This window comes from Apteryx rowi, unplaced genomic scaffold (assembly GCF_003343035.1).
Source record: "Apteryx rowi isolate R43461 unplaced genomic scaffold, aptRow1 scaffold_179, whole genome shotgun sequence".
Classification (NCBI taxonomy): Eukaryota; Metazoa; Chordata; class Aves; order Apterygiformes; family Apterygidae; genus Apteryx; species Apteryx rowi.
Window position 1 is genome coordinate 159658 of NW_020448074.1, and position 19931 is coordinate 179588.

General features: G+C 37.7%; 1 protein-coding gene across 1 annotated transcript in view; it reads left to right on the top strand.

Moving 5' to 3' along the window:
- LOC112963831 (connector enhancer of kinase suppressor of ras 2-like) overlaps positions 1 to 19931 on the top strand; it is a 254744-nt gene that overhangs the window by 66202 nt on the left and 168611 nt on the right. The window lies entirely within an intron of this gene.

Genomic DNA, 19931 nt, shown 5'->3' on the forward strand with positions numbered 1-19931 from the left:
GATTCGGGCTCAGTATACATGCCATCATGATCCTGGAGAGAGAGAGAGAGAGACTTGCTTGGGGAAAATGCAAGTAGTCATTTCTTCCCTGTCTGTATCTCACACCTAAGTCCCTAGGCAGAGCTCTGAGAGTCAGGCAAAACAAACCACTTCTGCTTCAGCTGGCTCCTCACTGGACACGGTTCTTCAGAAATGACCAAACCCCTTCAGCTGCTCATGCTATGGGGAATTTTTTCTTGTCATACCTTCTCATAACCACTATCCTTACTTTATTGACTTAATCCACTGTTTGCTTGTTTTGTGCACTCTGAATTTTTCATAGTCACCTGGAAAGCCATGACTTTCAATCTCTGAAAGGTTATATAGTATTTTCTTACTTAAATTAATATTTGCATACAATTTTAAAGGCCTTATAATAAAGTTTTCAAAGTATTGTTAAAAAGTTATGATTAAGGAAGGCAATATATAGATTTTATTTAATGTTTTATTTAATGGTTATTTCTTTTTCTGGAACCTACAACATACTGATACTGAAAGGATGTAATCACTATACAAATAAATGTTGTTTAAGTCGAGTCACTGCATGTTCTAGAGTGGAAGGGATATCAAGTGGTGCAATTGGAAGTACTAGAAGATGTAGTTATGCTACCAAAAGCCATCTTTCCTGAGGAAATTAGCATACATATACCAGTAAGTATCGTGGGAAAAGTTAATTCTTGTACAGGATTTTTCAAAACAGAGTAAGATTTAAGTGAGGTATAACTTTTCCGTGTTATGTCCTTCCACAAAGATGTGGATTTCGATCCATGAAATTGAATAGGACAATCTCCAAACCTTTGGCAGTCATGGGCTCAATCATGCAATGTTCAATGCACTCTGGCTCTGCTCCAGCAATTTGAATCTTGTGAATATTCCTGTGCAAATAAATTGGAGAATTAGCAACATACACGGAAGTGAGGAAGGCACTTAAGTTCTTTGCTGGATCAAGGCCATATTCGCACAAATAATCACCAAAGTGCTTCCTATATTGAGTAATTACTGGTACCAAGAAAAGGACCCTTCAGGATCAGGCCAGAATTCATCAAGACTTATTTTTTAAATAACTGTGTGTGCCTGGTGAATTTTTGTGGGGGTTTTTTTGTTTTTTTGTTTTGTAATAGGAACTTTAATACTTTAATTTCCACAGGCTTATTGAAAACAAATATTTGTCAAACATCAAGCTGAAGCTAGGTCTAATTAGATTTCTATTTTAAAAGAAAATGTGCTTAATTTGGTGAGTTATACAGTCTTACTGCTGTTTCAGTTATGAAACTAAACACAAGATACATTCTAACAAGATTTCCTGTATTGTCAAAGATTTAATTGATGATTTCTTAATTCTTAATGCAACATACCAAAATAAACCTTGTACCATATTCCAGTTTTATTGACCTAATCTTCACTTTCCCTCTCTTTTTCATCATAATATTTACATAAAAAGGACAACCTGTCCTATCAGAGATACTTGGGACTAAAACTTATATTTGCGCCCATTGAAAAAGTGAAAAATTTTTGCACTCTGTTTTTACTACATTTTTAAAAAATCTGCTACAGTAAATTCTAGCAGTTTTGTACATCAGAATGATCTTTCTCTTTAAAACTTTATCATAAGGGTGTAGTTGATCAAACACCTCTTTTTGTGGCAGTCCTGGTTTAAGCAGTTTTTGCTCCACAGACCTGTTTCTGCCTCCATGCTCCCCACAGCCCTGGAATTCCCCCTTGCTCCATCTCCTGCTCTCTGCTGACTCAACTGTTTGTGGGTCTGTATTGGAAACTGGACTGGAGAGTACCTTCCAGCCAAACAATAACCTTTCTTTTTTCTTTTTTTCTGGGCTATTGTTCAGCTGGATCAGTTCCCCAGGTCAGTTCAACATGCAGCCACAAAGACATTTGAAGGCAGCAGCAAGTGGTGAGGGGCAGAGAGGAGCAGGAAATGACTGCTTTAGCATCTGAATATTCAAACAAAAGTTGTTTCGCATGCTGGTGACAAAAAAGGTTGAGCTTCCCTTCACCTTTTGCATGCTTCACCTTTAGTTTGCTGGAACTGGCTGATGTGATTCACTGCACTGCACTAAAATTACTAATGCCAATAAGAGAGAGGAGGTGGGAACATCAATAGAGGTGGGAGGGAAAGTTGTGGTTTTCTCTTTTGGCAGCAGCATGGTATTAAATTAGTTCAAGCCCATTATGGAACTGCACCTTTAGTGATATTTTTTTAACCTGAAAAGATAGGAAATACATAATGTTTAAAAGTATAGTTGACGCATCAGATATTTGCAAAGTAAGAGCTGCCAAGAGGTAATAAATAATGTAGTGCTTCAGTACTAAAGTAGAAATATAAAGCAGAAGTCTTGCAAGAGAACAGAGAGAATAACAAAGACTCTTTATAGTGCAAAGCTATCTCAGATGATCAGCGAACTCTTTATTAGTGTGTGAATTCTTTAGTGAATTGGGAACTTGGTTATCAAGACTGTAACAATGTAGGCTTAGAAAAAAGAAAAAAATGAAAATAATAGTTTATTTAGTATATGGTTATAGTATATGCATGGTGTTAGAATGTGGCTTATTAAATTACAAAATATTAGTATTAGAATACCCTTCAAAGAAAAGACTGATTCTGCATATGGAGGAATATTCCAAGAAAACATAAAGTCAAATTTGATTAATTTCAGCATTCCTAGTAAAGATAATCATGTAACAAATCCTCATCTCATTTTTTGGTTTCTTATAGTTCGACTGGTAAATGAGACATTACCTATGATAGGATCATCAGAGTATTATCTTTTCACTTACTAATCATGATTTTTCCAAGCAGGAGCAATCAGAAGCTTTTCTGACCCCTAGTAGTGCAGCCACTTACTGAAATACAACTTGGATGACTTGTGAAATAATGTAGACCCTGAAGCCCTCTAGAGGAAATACTGATTTTTCATCCTGTCACTGAAAATTACTAAAATAAGTCAAGGACATTTAATTTTTGTAAATCATTTTAACATGGTTGCTGGTACCTGGTTTGATTTTAAGATCTGCAAATTGATAGTAGTGAGCAAATAACATCATTAGATGTGCCTTAAAGAATATTATAAACTGAGTTTTCCCTGTCCCATTGATATATTTGTAGGGAAAAGAAACACTGTGTATTGTAGTTCCAACTGATCTACACTATTAAGTTACTTAACAAGTTACATTGTCAAATGTAAAAAGTAGTTTACCTGACAAAAGAGTAGTAAAGGAAAAATCCAAATTCAGTCTTATCATACACCTACTGTATTTTTGCTTCTGAAACTTGTTCAGGTGTACATCATGCTTAGTTCTCTTACTTGCATGTTCTAAGAGACTATGAAGTAGTGGATATGATGGTAGAGATGTTTTATTTAAAAAAAAAAGGAGTCATCTTTAAAGCATTTAAAAATGAGTCATAATATATTATATGTATAATACATAAAATATATACGTTTTCAAGTTAATATGAAACTATTTTGTGTTTATTTCCACAAAAAAGACATATTTAGCATTTAGCTTTTAAACCCAGTTAGGATTCAACTTGTAAGATTAATTTCTGTTGCTTGCTTTTTTGTTTTTTTAATCCATGCTGAGCTGAACTGGGAAGTTGTGCGTCATCTGGAAAAGCATACAATTACAGTGCAACTATAACTAAAACTACTAATCAGATCTTCTTATCTTGTAAAAATGTGTGTATACTTCCGGTTAAAGTGAAGATGCAAGTTGTCACCCTTACCTATACAATCCTCTTAACATAGGTGTATTGGGCTTCCCTTTCCAGGTAATGAAGAAGTAAATTGTAATTCACTGTTTGCTAAATCCTCTTAGTGATGAAGCAGTCTGAAATTCTGCTGTGGTCTGTAGAATTAGCAACTAAGTTGCATTTGCTCTTTGCCTTCTCTTTTGAGTGAATATGCAGTAGGCTTTTGTGTAATTAAATAGCCTGCACATTTAGCACTTTTCTGAGTCCACAATTACTGTACTATATGGCATTTGTAAGCACCTATTCCTTACTTGGGGGCTGGGCCCCTTTGTTATAAATGACAACATTTTCTTTATGGATTAGGTATTATAACACTCATGTAAAAGCTTTTGGTGTTTTTGCTTTTATTAATGTATAAAATTAGGGAAGAGAAATGACATAAACTGGATCCAGAATGGATTGGACTTTTTCCGTATTTGCTGAGAGAGGTTGGAGCAGTAGGATTTACCTATTAATTTATGGAGTGACATCACAGGAAAGAAATTGCAGGTACAAGTGACACAAGGCATTTTCACTGAGAATCAGTAATCTCCTGAGAGACAAAGTTATCTGTGTTTCATGCCATGTTTTAGAAGCTCAGAACAATGACAATTTAGAAATAGCTAATCACTCAACAATTTAAAGAATGAATGTTTAACAAATAGAGAAGTTGCATCTAGCTCACTCTTCTGGCCTTTTCGGATTCTCTTGGTTTCACTTTCCTGCTTTTTTTCTGGTCACTACTGTTTTCCCTGACATACAAACCTGTAATTCTTTAATTTATTTGCATGCTCCCTCTTCCCGGTAGCTTACTGCTCTGTGTTACTCTTTGCATAACCTGGTTGTGCTGGGGCTGCTCAGCCGTGTGACCTCGTGGCACGCTCAGAGGCAACAGAGCTCCTGCCCGAGACGGTGATACCAGCTGTGGCTGGAGAGCACAGTAACAAYAGGGAGCCGTTTCCTAAGTGGGACTTAGGAGCTGATTAACGTCATTCAAGCCCCACTGATCTTCTGATGTCTTTCCATGTTTATTTCCCTGACACATGTGAAAAATGTAACAGAATGAACCAGAAAAGACTAGTCCTCTTCCCGCCCCCCCCCCAAGATTTTACTGGGGAATGACTTATTTTAGGGAGCTGTCTGCTCCCTAAAAAAACATGTGGAATGTCCCCAGAAGTGTTATTTCACACTGTGCTACTTTTGCTGATATAAAAGAACTAATTTATCCTGCTCAGTTAATACAGTGCATTTCTCCAGGTTGTTGGGTCTGTATTGTTAATCATTGAACACCCTTACCTTTTGGCCAGCAGTTGTAATTTGAGGATTCATGGACAGCCTTAGCTACTGGCACATTACCATGGGGTAATGCTGTTCTCCTGCCTGATATCTCGAGAAAACAGGTCCCAAACTGTTCCTAGTTATTTTTCTGTTCTTCATAAGTAAACAGTGCAAATTATGTTCTGTTTCTCTCAGTTTATCCTTTGGCACTAGTAGGCTCTATAGCTGCAACAGTTTTTAGCTTTAGCTGGAAATTGTGTAGTACTTTCAGTCTGACAGTTCAGTGTTAGAGATTTAAATTTCAGGTGCTAGGTTTGTCCTATCTTCATTTTTTGCCTGCTGCCATGTAAAACATTTAATTATCCTAAGCACATGAAAAAGTTATATTTCAAACATCTTAGTGTGTGTTATTGTATGGTTTTGAAAGGTTTTGTAATCACTTGGGTTTACCTTTTTTTTTTTTTAACTGAATTACGAATAGCTTTATTGCTTCACTGGGCAGAATAGAATTTTTTATACTTTTTTGAGCTGTAATCAAATTTTATTCATGGGCTCCTGGCTATGTAGTTCTTTCAGATATGCAGTTCTTTCTGCTAATTTCATGTTACTTCATACAAGTCTTTAATCTTGGTTAAGCTATAGCCAGATCAAATAGTAAAAAAGTTATAATTCAGAATTAAAACACAAAATAATAGTGATTTAAGATGTAGTAATATTTTTCATCATGTAGTTGAAGCTTAATCTATCTTAATCTGATATTGCATGAAAAGTGGTAGTCAGTAAAAACTGCTAGCTCTTATTCTATTCAAGAACAACCTTAATAACTTTGTCTAAAATTGCCATATTTTAAATAAGTAGAATAAAAATGGGTAAACATAAAGAGAAAAGCTTTTTTCTTCCTAGATACTGTTTGATTTATCTTCCTTTTGGAATTTCTTCCTGTTTCTTTAGTTTTGCTAGTTTCACACGATTTTAATGAATAAAAGTAATAATTCCAAGCTTGGGAATTTCCTGACAATTAATAAGGGTTAGGGAAGTCCTGGCTTTTAACTGAGCTAATCACTGATTGTTAGAGCTAATTCCTCCAAACTGCTTAAGAGCCTAATTTAAGATTATCCAGGTTCTGGAGCTCTTTTAATGATTTGTACTGTCAACAGAATCACATGAACAAGGGCTGTGGTGCTGATCCTTATGTCTCCATGTTTCGTGGAGATAAACAGAAGGAGAAGGGACATGCGTGTGGAATCAGGTTAACTGATTTGGAGCTTTTGCTAAACAGTTGCCATCAATAGAGTTGCTGAGCATCCATGAAAAAAATTGAATTCTAGCCTTTTCTTTACCTCTTTGAAGTAAAGAAAGTAGCTTCTCAGTGATTTTCAGCAACTATGTGAAGAACAGTGTGAGGAATTGCCAAGCCCACCTTCTGCTTCTAGGATTTGCATCTTAGAGGTGTTTAAAATATTACTTGTGAATTAGGTGCTAGACATATAGTTCTTGAAGAAATTATGTTGAGCAGAAATCTTACTTGACTTGGCTTTTCACTAGAAGTGCATAAACAGGATTTGGCTGTTCTTTTGGTATCTAGGATTTTTAGTAAAAGGTGTCAATGAAATCAAAACAAAGATTAATATATTGTGGCACTGAAACATCTGTAGCACTTTTAATTCATCTATGTCAGCTCTTTTATCATTACCCTTTGCAAATGTTAGCACTTGCTGACAGAGAATGTGATTTGGGGATTCTCGCCATCCTGTTACAAGTTTGTTTTGTTTTATTGATAACTTGTTGCAACAATATATATGCTTCAGAATAAGATACCTGAATTTTCATTTTCTTTATACTTATTTTAGCTGGGAGCTGTTAATCTAAAGCATCTGTGACATTATGCCTAGATGTTTTTGAATATGAATATAAACTGAATTTCATATAGAGCCTTACTGCAGGTTTATTATAGATACTTTTAGGGTAGGATTCCACTGATCTAACTTTAAATGTCTGCCTTAAAATTATATGAATTTTGTCCAACAAGTTCCTGTTTCTCTCTATTGATTATCTCAGACAGACTTCTTTTATTTATCTCTTCTTGGGTTTTTCTTTGGGTTTGAGGTATGGATGACAAGTGGGGTGTATCTCACTCCTACTTATAAAAAAGGTTTTTTTGGCATGACTGGGTTGTTTTTGTATGATATCAAACTGTCAGTGTTTTCAAGGTCAACCTGTGATTAAGGCTTTCTTGTGGGAAATGGAAAACAGATAAAACCCTTGAAGCTGGAGAAAGAAGTCTTCAAATAATTATTTTTTTAATCAGTTATAATTTTTATTATAATATTCTTGCTTTTAAGGTCAGCCCTTGCATGCAAGAACATTTAATGCCATTCCTTTCTTACAAGAATAAGTTCCTACTGTTCTTGACAGAAAGGAGTCTGGGAAGACCACATTACTGACTTCTCTAAAATGGAGAACCTGTGTTGTAGCATGGCCAGAGGTTAGCTCACCTTCGTTTGGGTTTGGGCTGTGGTGAAGGAAGTTGCATTAGATTTCCTAATATTTTTCTTTCCGCCTGTTTTTTTTTGGTTCCTCTTCTTCTTCCTCTTCTTCTTCCTCTTCTTCTTCTTCTTTTCCTGTTATCTTGGGCAGCAGGTTAATGGTTACTGTGAACACCATCATCTTAGAAATACAGAATTGGAAGACACCTCTGAATCACCTATTCCAGTCTGCTCCGGAAGGAAGATGAGATGATAATCTTTGACACTTATTTCAACCAGGAGAGAGAGAAAACCTGATCACATCAATTATCCATTTTAAGTGACACTAGCCCTCACACCTGCAGAGTAGATGTTACTTCTCTTAACTGTTCTTACAACTATCTAGAGATATTCAGACATCACCAGAATTGTTAGAGAGAACTTCAGTCTTTTATGACTGTGTAAAGAAAATCCAGGATTTACTTGTACTGGTTCTACATTTTTGTTTGAGTATAAATCAAAATGGTAGCTGAAGGGTCTTCTAAATATGGATCTGTTTATCACAGAATCACAGAATCACAGAATCGCTGAGGTTGGAAGGACCTCTGGAGATCATCTAGTCCAACCCCCCTGCTCAAGCAGGGTCACCTAGAGCAAGTTGCACAGGATTGCATCCAGGCGGGTTTTGAATATCTCCAGAGAAGGAGACTCCACAACCTCTCTGGGAAACCTGTTCCAGTGCGCTGTCACCCTCACAGTGAAAAAGTATTTCCTCATGTTCAGATGGAATTGTCTGTGTTTCAGTTTGTGCCCGTTGCCTCGCGTCCTGTCACTGGGCACCACTGAAAAGAGTCTGGTCCCATCCTCTCGACACCCTCCCTTCAGATACTTGTACACGTTGATAAGATCTCCTCTCAGCCTTCTCTTCTCCAAGCTAAACAGGCCCAGCTCTCTCAGTCTTTCCTCATAAGAGAGATGTTCCAGTCCCCTAATCATCTTTGTAGCCCTTCACTGGACTTGCTCCAGCAGTGCCACATCCCTCTTGTACTGGGGAGCCCAGAACTGGACGCAGTACTCCAGATGTGGCCTCAGCAGGGCTGAGTAGAGGGGGAGAATCACCTCCCTTGACCTGCTGGCAACACTCTTCCTGATGCATCTCAGGATACCATTGGCCTTCTTGGCCACAAGGGCACATTGCTGCCTCATGGTTAACTTGGTGTCCACCAGCACTCCCAGGTCCTTCTCTGCAGAGCTGCTTTCCAGCAGGTCAACCCCAACCTGTCCTGGTGCCTGGGGTTATTCCTCCCCAGGTGCAGGACCCTGCACTTGCCTTTGTTGAACTTCATGAGGTTCCTCTCCGCCCACCTCTCCAGCCTGGCCAGGTCTCTCTGAATGGCAGCACAGCCCTCTGGTGTATCAGCCACTCCTCCCAGTTTTGTATCATCAGCAAACTTGCTGAGGGTGCACTCTGTGCCTTCATCCAGGTCATTGATGAAGAAGTTGAACAAGACTGGAGCCAGTACTGACCCCTGGGGGACACCGCTAGCTACAGGCCTCCAACTAGACTCTGCGCCGCTGATCACAACCCTCTGAGCTCTGCCATTCAGCCAGTTCTCAATCCACCTCACTGTCCACTCATCTAGCCCACACTTCTGGAGCTTGTCTATGAGGATGTTATGGGAGACAGTGTCAAAAGCCTTGCTGAAGTCAAGGTAGACAACATCCACTGCTCTCCCCTCATCTACCCAGCCAGTCATTCCATCATAGAAGGCTATCAGATTGGTTAGGCATGATTTCCCCTTGATGAAGCCATGCTGACTACTCCTGATCACTTTCTTGTCCTCCACATGCTTGGAGATGGCCTCCAGGATGAGCTGCTCCATCACCTTTCCAGGGATGGAGGTGAGGCTGACTGGCCTGTAGTTCCCTGGGTCCTCCTTCTTGCCCTTTTTGAAGACTGGGGTGATGCTGGCTTTCTTCCAGTCTTCAGGCACCTCTCCTGTTCTCCATGACCTTTCAAAGATGATGGAGAGTGGCTTAGCAATGACATCCGCCAGCTCCCTCAGCATTCGTGGGTGCATCCCATCAGGGCCCATGGATTTGTGGGTGTCAAGTTTGCTTAAATGATCTCTAACCCAATCCTCCTCGACCAAGGGAAAGTCTTCCTTCCTCCAGACTTTCTCTCTTGCCTCCAGGATCKGGGGTTCCTGAGGGCTGGCCTCAGCAGTAAAGACTGAAGCAAAGAAGGCATTCAGTAACTCTGCCTTCTCTGCATCCTTYGTCACCAGGGCACCCACCCCATTCAGCAAAGGGCCCACATTTTCCCTAGTCTTCCTCTTGCTACTGATTTATTTGCTTAACCCGTTACAATGTGGGTTTTTTTTAGTTCTTAAACAGTTTTCAGCATAAAGATTTCAACATGTAGGCCTAGAAAAATGGCTGGGATGATGGTCATACATTTGCCATCTGGGCAAATAGGAGAGGAAATGAAGTAAAGCAGTATCAATTGTGGCTTTCACATGGTGTAGCTTGAAAAGCATTTGTTTTGGTAGTGGTGCCAGCTTAAGCAGCTCTTCCTTCATCCACTGATGTTTACGATCTCATTCATGCCAGTTAAAAATAGCAAGTAATGAAAAGGGATAAAGTTAATTTAGAGCAGTTTCTGACCTAGTTCACTGCATCGCCGCATATACAGTTGTACCAAGCACAAAGAGCAGGATGTATAAGTGGATACCAGTCTGTGCTGGAACTGGCACTTCTGCCAGAAGAGATTCTCATCAAACTGTGCCTCTAAAAGGTAAAGCAATATATTACATGAGTCCAACACAGCAGATAGATAGAAGTATTTGCCTTGCATTTGGACAAAGCATTTTTCTTAAAAATAAATGTAATGAGACAGATACAGTGTCCAAGTATTCTCAGCTTAGTCACACTGGAATATGAAAGCATATAATCAAATAAATGGGGATATGAATCTGCTGGCTTTTAGAGATTTGCTAGCACTTCCGGGTCATTCTTCAGCCATACTGCTTCAAAAATGACTGGAGGCTGCCGTTAAATCTTTATCAAGGAGAAAATTAATGAGACTAAGGAAAGATGTAAACTTTTATTAGCACAGAGAGCTAAGAAAGCCTCTTCTTTTATCACATTTATGGAAAGTTCATCAGTAACAGCACCGGTGACATATCTCAAGGTTAAGACTGCTGTGAAATGTGACAGCAAGGAGCATGGTCTTATGTCTGAAAACGTGATACATTTTGTGAGTTTGACACTTTTCTTCCAGAAACATCTTTAAGGTCAGGTCTAGTTACAGCAAGCTTCTTGCAAATGCTGTTTATTACTACTCTGATTATGCCCAATGCCTGTCATTTTCAGGGTAAAAAAACAGAATGTCTTCACAGCCCATTATTCAGTCATAGGTAATGAAGGCAGAACTAAATATTAAGTCATTTACTTCATATACACAAATGTCAATTTAAGGGTGATGGCGTATTGTTGCATCAAATTTTGTAAGTGGAGCAGTATGTATCATTTATTATTAATATTGCCCGATACATCTCCTTATAAAACCCTCTTTTCAGGTGCTCTTAATACTTAAAATATTAATAATTTCAATACAGCTTTTGTCTTGATACTGTAGTTATCTCAGAAAGGTATAGCTGCCAAAAAGAGCTTGCTGGTATAGACACTGAGATTATGGGAAAGCCATGCTAAAAAACAAAAAAACCCCACACATTACAGTGCTGATGTATTATTCCCATTGCACACGGGATAGAATTGGGATAGAATTTGGAGAGGATTTTTTTTTGTCTCAGATGTGCTCTTGGTGGGAGGACCATAACATTTGCCCATATTCACAAAGGAGAACCCTTGTGGAAAAAAAATCAGTTTTCATATGCTTAGAAACTTGCTACAATTTCTAAACTTCTTGAGGATATTGTCCCTCTTATAGAAGATACCTGTGGCTGAACAGATATGTCATTTTAAGTGAAGGTCTGACTTATTCAGGGGAGCAAAAGGAACTGAGGTCAGAAGCTGGCACCTCCCATCCAGGTTGTGCTCTCAGTAGCACCCTCTGCTCTGGTGGTGCAGAGGAGAGGAAGCTGTCTGATTCATGCATAGAAAGTACAAGCATAGGGACTGTCTACAAACAGTAAAACATGGCACATATGGAAATGGAAGCTGGCAGTAAAGGAAGGGAGTTGTAGGTATATAGGACTTGGCTGGGGAAAAAGTGGAATTTTGTGATAATTAACTAGGAGCTGAGAGAATGCTTGTAACCTGTGACTACTGAGCCAGTTGGATGGTGCGTGGGTTGTAAGTGAGGAATAAGGAGGGAATGAAAGGCCAAGAGCAGGCAAACGAGTGTGACTGGACGAGCACTCGCCAAGCTGGCAGGGTGCAGGCCCTCGCGCGGTTTGTGGAGGGCTCTGCAGGGGCAGAGATGAGCCTGACTACGTGAGGAGCGGAGGAGAGGAGTGAGAGAAGTAGCCTGAGGAACTGCACATTGTTAGCCGGAGGACTGGGAGAACTAGAAGAGTTTATGCCTGGGAAAGGTCAATCCCCTCTGAAGCCTGGAGTGGAAGTCGACATTTTCTGTGTCAGTCAGTATCTGAGAAACATTCATTCAAAGTGCTCATCCTGCTCTAGTTCCTGTTCATGCAGATGATGGCTCTGGAAGTTCAAGTAGCAGAAGTCTGCCTGTATTTGCATCTAAATCATCCATCTGTATCTGTGTGAATGTTACTATAATGAGGCAGAGGAAACTCATCTGGGAAGCAACATTTAAACACGTTATACTTGCACAGTCAAGCTTTTAAAGGTTAGATAATGTCAGAATTAAAAGTTTTTTGCAGAACCTTAATTCTTTCATTTTTATGTTTATTTCAGTCTTAGCTTTTTAGAAAATTTTGCAGTCTTGATACTATGTTACTAGAGATCAGACTGGTTTAAAAAAAAAAAGAGCTTGAAGATACAGAATACTGCATGAGACTCTAATTTTCAGTTAAACTTTCCTAAAGTTAAGAATCTAGGTCTGAAATGTTTCAGGCTTGGTGTTGGATATTCCCTTTGTCCTTTTTTGAATTGTGGAGATAAAATCCTTTTTCCATTTCCAAGCCTCTAACCAAATTTTTTTCCTCCTGAAAAAGCTTAAGAACAAACAGCTGAAATTTGATGAATAGTGAGCCTAGTGTAAACACAATCCTGAGGACTATACTTTCCCTTTATTTGTCCTGAATAATTCTTTAAAAGCTTTAGTGTTGTCAACCAAAAAAATGTACCTGATGTTTTTCATTGTTAGAAGTTATGCAAATACTGGAAAAGATCTGCTGCACCGAAGCCCAATGTAATAAATAATAGATTTTGACCAAAAAGTCCATGAATTAATGTGTGTATTCAATGAATGTACATTTAAAAAAAGACCTGCATTTTCCATTTCTCTCTATCCATTGGCCAACTACTCAAGTTCTTCCAGAACTTTCTAGTTAGCTGCTAAAAATTGCTTTACATAAACAATGCCTGTTGATTTAAAACAAAACCAAAACCTTTTTTACTTTCTATAATTGCTACTTGTTGAACTGAGCTGCTAGATTTTGTTAGGCACTGGATGTATTCAAGCAGATGCAAACTAAAGGTTATGGTAAGAGCAGGAAGGCTGTGCTGCCTTCCCCAATTAATTGATTTCCAGCACGGAAATAAGACTGTCATTTTTTGCCAGTAGAGATTAGCTAATTTTCTGGTTTTGCATGTCGCTTTGGCAGGAGGAGAAGCCGTTGATGGACTCAGGCGAGGTGTCTGTTTATTTGCAAGGTCACTTGTAACCGCAGTGGGAATCAAACCTTTCTTTCATTGTGGTTCCAAAGCTCCCACAGCAGTGTATGCAGCAGGTGTTGTCTCTATGCCTCTTCTCCAAGCAGATGCTGTTTCTGGTTTTCTTTTGCTTTTTCTGTTCTCTTCTTCGCAGTGTTTCTGTCCTTTATTTATTTTTATCCTTGTCACCCCTGTATAGTTTCAGTACAATCAGTTCTCTTTGAATTATTAGCTGACCTTTGGCAGCACACAGCTAAGTTCATTCTCCTGAGATGTGTGTGCTGGTGCGGGCATATTCCTGCGGTGCACTGTGGCACCTATCTGCCTTCACAGAGAATCTCCGTCACCATTTGCATTTATCCTGAATGAAGGACGCAAGCATTAATGGGTTTCTTCCAACACCCAGCATAGCAGGATTTTAAAACTGAATTTGTGTCTGTTTAAAACACTTTTTCACTTTCTGATATATTGACTTTTTGCAAGTCACCATTCGGTAATGACAGATATGACTGTTGTATAGCTTTTATTAGTCTAATGAGCTACATAAATGGGAATATTAAATTGTTGCTTCCACATTAAAGGTATACCAAACTTCTAAAGAAACTGAGATCCATTCCCTTGACAGGCTTTGTCCTTTAGACCCTGATTCCACTAACATTTGTGTCTATAATTCAAGCACGATTGTGATTTTAGTATTCTGCTATGTCATTTTTATTTTAAAATTTATTTTATTTGGAAAAATGCCAAATGCTTTCCCAGATCCTTACTGAAAGCATTTCTAGCTCCTTTTTTGCCAACTTCACAGGGCTCTATGATCTGAACCGACACATCTGGAACATGGGTTTTCTTTCAGAATTCTGAGTTTCTTTAAGAAGCATGAAAATGTATCCAGTTTATGTTTCTATCAACCAGAGGCTGGTTTATTTTAAAGCACAGGGACAATAATTGTAGAGATATCACAAGTACACATTTGTTTCAGTGAACAGTGGCTGTCCAGTGGTAAAGCTGCACAGCTTCAATGTGTAGGTAGCTCAGCATTTCACTAAAATAGTGGGTGTGACCGTCAAGGCAATTTTGTTCCAAGTACTGTGTTACTGGTCACGCTCTTTTGTACCCACTGCTGCTACGGGCTTAGAAGCTGTAATTGCACTCTAATACTTCCTTGCATCAGTGCTGAACTGCAGAAGTCAGGAGTGGTAAATGCATTTCCACTGAACTGTTTTCCTTCTCTTTCATCCTAGACCCTGAAAGCAGAATAAGCAACGTTGCATTTTTATAACAGAGCGTATCGTTTTGTATAGCCTCTTCTGTCAGAAGAATCACCTCCTGAGAGCAGTCATGTTTGTGACAAGCTGAGCTGGCAAGGAGCCCGGCTGCCTGCACTCCCTGTAACCTCTCCATTTCACAGCCCATGCTCCGTTGTTTTAGCCAGCTGCCTTATATTTTCCTCTGGGAATAATGATGTAGCACAAACAAAACTATCATTTGGTCAGGTATTACTAGGACAAATTACAAAAATGGCATAATTTACAATAAGTAATAAAAATATTCCATTATAATATCTGTAAAAGGAGAAGAATGTAATTTATGGAGAGATTTATGAAAATTTGCAAATGACACACTTCTTAACTTATTTTCTTTTGTGATGGATCACAGTTTTCTAAGTTATTGTTACCACATTTCTCCCTGTGAGAGCTGCCCTGTCTCCATAATTTGACTTCCTGCACAGAAGGCAACAATTTGTGCTCTTCCTTCATTTATTTTTGTCATAATTTTTTTTCAATATCCCTGCCTAATGCCAGAGAGAAAAGGACAGGTCTTTAGGTAACATGGGAACTATATTTGTGCTTTTTATGTGAGATAAATCTGATGTTTGTTGAAATCAATGGAAAAATTCATTTTAATCTCAATGGGTCTTTTGGCCCACAATATGGAGTGTCCCTTTGGTATTGCTGGCTTGGAGTTAACACTTAAATCTAGCTTTAGCTGGCCTATAGAGAATTTTCCTATAACACGTTATTTTGCTTTGTTGTTTTAATGGTGTGCAGTTCTGGAAATAAACATTTTAAAGCAAACTGGCTCTTCTTTTCCCTGTCCTTTCTCCCTTTTTTCCCCCTCCTTTCTCTTCCTTGTTTCCTTGATTGGCAGTTTACTACCTGCCTTCATTTCAAAATCATATTTTTCATTAAACATATCAGAGAGAGAATGCTGTTCTGCAGACTCTACTCTTTGGAGATAAAGTTTTCCTAGTCCATGTGCATGGAATAAGCTTTCTTGCACTTAGAAAAGGAAAGAGACAATATAGCAGATTTCTCATCATGGGCATTAGTCTCAGCTTTAACATAAAGCATACGCATTTAAAACATTTTCCTTGAATTATTTTATTTTACTATGAGGAATATTTTGGCTAGTTCCAAACTGTACCCAAAAATACAAGAATGTGCAAAAACAGAACTTCAAGCCTCTGTGTTTCTTGCCTAACTCTGACACTGATTAGTGTGTAACTTGGGGATAGTGGTTTAACTTTATTTACCTACATAGAAAATGGGGTTAATGCCCATTATTTCTTTGGAGTTATGAGTCTTAACTAATATAAATCTAATCTGTAAACAGAAATTATATTGAGAAAACTTCATAAAGAGTACTAACGAGGCCTAAGTGGCTTGAGGAAATAAATATTCCATTTGGCTCTGATGAGTCAAAATGTTCTCATTCTGCACTCTTTGTAATTGCATCTTCATTATTTTCATACTTTGGAAAAAAAAACAATTATAGCCATGATAATAGAGAATGAAATTACTGCTAGTTAAATTCCTATTTTTTAAGACCTCATACTTATCAAACACAAAACTTTTTATCACAACAGAAGGAAAAATGGAATACAATACCTAGTTCCTAGGTAGACAGGAAAAGCAGCAATGGACGCATTTCTTTTTTGTCTGTATTTATTAGATGCTGGCATGCTATGAGACAGCCCGGTCCGTTAATGATGTATTTCTGTATTCTATTGTCAAATGCCATACTGTTTGCACCATTAAGTAAACGTCTTCTAAAGATGCCCTGGGGAGCTATTACAGAGCAGTATGAATAACACAAATTTCAGATTTTGCTCTTCTGTCATAGGTTGTATCTGGCACAAAGGCACATTCAATACATCTGGCTACTCAGTTTTTGTAGGATGTCACATTCGTGTGGTTTCTAAATCTTTCTGAATACTGCAACTGCTTATTTGTGGCCGCTGATAGCAACTTTTAAAATAAATTTGCTTCAACCTTGTTCAAAATTGTTTCATTTTTGGTGGCAGTTTTCAGTGACTTCTCTTTCTGATTAGTTTGTTTATAGAAAGGAATTTTAGGAAAGTATTCACTAAAAGCAAATCTGAAATGTGAGGGGTTTAGAATTCACTCTGAAATGTGTTTCTAAGAATTATTCTCAAACAACCAGCGAACAGAATAGTATAATGACTCTGAATTTTAATTATCAAATAATGAATGCAGAACTTGCAGTGACCAGTTTTTAACCAATGCAACCTCAAATATACTTATATTAAAAACATTAATTAAATAATTTAAAACCATGAACAGCTGCATAGAAATGTGTTCTGCTTGCAGAACATTCTAGAGAAAAAAGAGCTTAGGTATTTGTTACAAAGAGATTGCTGATTTGAGTGTTAACTGTTCTGTTTTCTTGTCAGTGAAGGATTAAAATTGTACATTTTTTTTCGTGACCACTGAATGAAGATCTAATTTTAATCCTAACAGTCTTTAGTAAACTGTGCGCAGTCAGTTTCATCCCAAACTTTGTACAGTAACTTTTGTTTATCGCGATTCAGTAGGGAGCTTTCAGTAGGAGCATTAAAGGCATGGTGGCATTTCTACCCAAGGTATCTGCTTTGACACAGTGTATTCTGTAACTTAAAATAGATTTTTCAGATATGAAAACTCATGAAAACTCAAAGCTATCGATCTCAGGAAGACTCATTATTGATCTAAGATCTCTTAGATATGGCACTTCTAGTTAGTTACCACTGGATTGTGTCTTGGGAGTGAAGAACACGAGAAGAGGTGAGGGCAGCATCAGCAGAGACATTCAGTTCCTGCACCAGTATCCTGCGAAATACTGGTTGAATCCTGTAGACTTCTCTGTTCTTTAGTTTCCTCATTTCCCAAATGCGCACAATACCTATTTCACAGTGATGCTATGAACATTATAAATGTTATGTGAAGCATTATGATTTGTTTAGATTTCAGTTCTCATCTGAGAGGGGCTTTGTAATTTCCATCAGTTTTCCCTGGCCTGATACATGCCGTTCCCTGGCCTCCTCTCTTCTGACCACTAGTGACCCTTTTTCACCACGAGCCAAAAGGAAGGGAGGTTTCTAAGCAGTCCTCTCCCTGTGATTCGGTGGTATCACAGGGCGCCTTTTTCCTCTTTGTAGAGGGTGATGGAAATGTCTGTTACTTGCTGGCATTTTCTAACTTCTTAGCACAGTTTGATACTATTTAGCATTCTCTTATTGTGTGGATTGCTATTAATGACCACACAGAGAAAAGCATACATAATTTCATCAAGAAACAGTTGGAGAAGAGTACATTGCAATGATTGCACTTTTCCCTTAAAATGACCGATTAATGAACATAACAACTAACACAGATAATATTATAAACTGAAATACAATTATAGAAATAATGTATAAAAGTGTTTGTAGGAGTTAAGCAAAATCCATGTCATATTTGCAAATAACAATATACACTATGGAATTTTATATCTCTAAACTCAGCTTGCATAGGATGCTAACATAATTGATTTTAATGTTTTTCATTATTATACTGAAGAAACTGTACCAGTCTTTCCCAATTTTCAGTTTTGGACTTCCTTTTTTAATTTTTCAGTATGAGGAGGCAGTGAAATTATACATAAAGGAAGAAATACAAAAACATATGTTTTGCCTTCAGACAATTGCTCATAACATTTAGCCTTCTCTTTTGTATTGCTTTATAGTAGGCAAAGTTATTGCCCTATTATTGGGGAGGCAGGGTGAAGAAATTTGACGTTTGTTATGCCCATGGAAAAAATGGTATTTTCATGATCATCCGCTTAAATGAGGTATACGCAATAAGACTGATTAAATTTGTCATAAAATCTATATGAGTCTAACAGCTTTTCTTCTGTGTATTCTGAAAGATCTTCTATTCCAAAATAGCTATGATGAAAACTGGTGTCTGACTGGCAAAGTGGTCCTGTTCATTTAAAGGCATATATATATATGTACTAGTGACTACGAAGCTATGCACATTGTTTGATTAATGATTATTCAGCATTATAACATAATTTAAAAAGAACTGTGAGTTTATAGAGTAAGATACTCATTGAATAATTTTGAAAGACAAATTCATTGAAGGAAACTGCAAAATATCCCTTGTATTTCAGAAACAGAAAGACTAAAGTAGGCAAATACATTGTTTGGTTTTATTCAGGTCCTGCATCATCACAGTCCTTTTATCTCAGCTGAATTACTTTGGCTTAATTAAGACAATGAGGTGAAATTCCACATCCCCTATACAAGGTGTCAGATCTAACGTTGTCAGATGCTCTGTTTAAAAACCTGAGAGCAGGAAAGCATGGAGAATATCAGTTATTTTTGTCTAGAGAATAGTTTTAAATATCATGTTTTCTGAGGTCAGTTTTCAGAAGCTTTTGTTGCCTCAGAACGTTGTTTGGATGTTCTCACCGCATGCTCCTACAGCTGGTTTAGAAGTTTGTCTCTGGAAGCAAGCCAGCCCTCACCTTCAGGCAGGCTGGGCTCTCCATGTTCGTACGGTGTTTGGCTAACATTTTCTATCACAAGGAAATAGACCTTAGTAGGAATGTATTTTATTAAATGTAATAAAATCACTTAATGTTATTTAGGGTGTGTGCTTATAAATAGAGCAATGGATAGTAATATAGTTTTTAAGGATTTTTCAGTGAACTTCCTTAATCCTATTGTTTAACTCATTTAGCATTACGATGCTAATTTAGAGGAATAGATTTCTCTGTTTATCACTGCCTAAATGTGTCATCTGGTTACTTAAAGGAGCTCTGTGCTTGAATAAAAGTTAAAATAAGTAAAAATTACTCTTTATGTGATAAGATCCTCTATTTCTTTACATTAATAAATCAGGAGCTGAAGAAAATTTTTACTTTTGCTTTTTTTCTGTTTGTATTGCATTTGTGAGAAAATCTAGATAAACAAAAAACATGAGCAGCCATATGCCTTGTTTTCCTTTTCTTTATACACACAGTGTTTTCTTAATGCTTGCACAAACATTCTTTCTCCTTAATTTAACTATACCGGTAACTTTGTGTATTATATGGAAGGCTGTGCAGTGAAATGTTGATGCAAAGCTCTAGCTTCCTTAAATGCCCAAGTTAAATATTTCCATGGCTTTTGGATGACTGTACTTTTCAGGGGTCTTGGGTTTACCTGTTTCACCGTAGGATGAATACTTGAGAATCAAACCCTACTCTACTTAGTAGATAAAATTATTGAAGCTGAATTTTTGTAGGTCTCCAGAATTCTTTCTCTAAGAGGCTATCAGGTTTCCACTGAA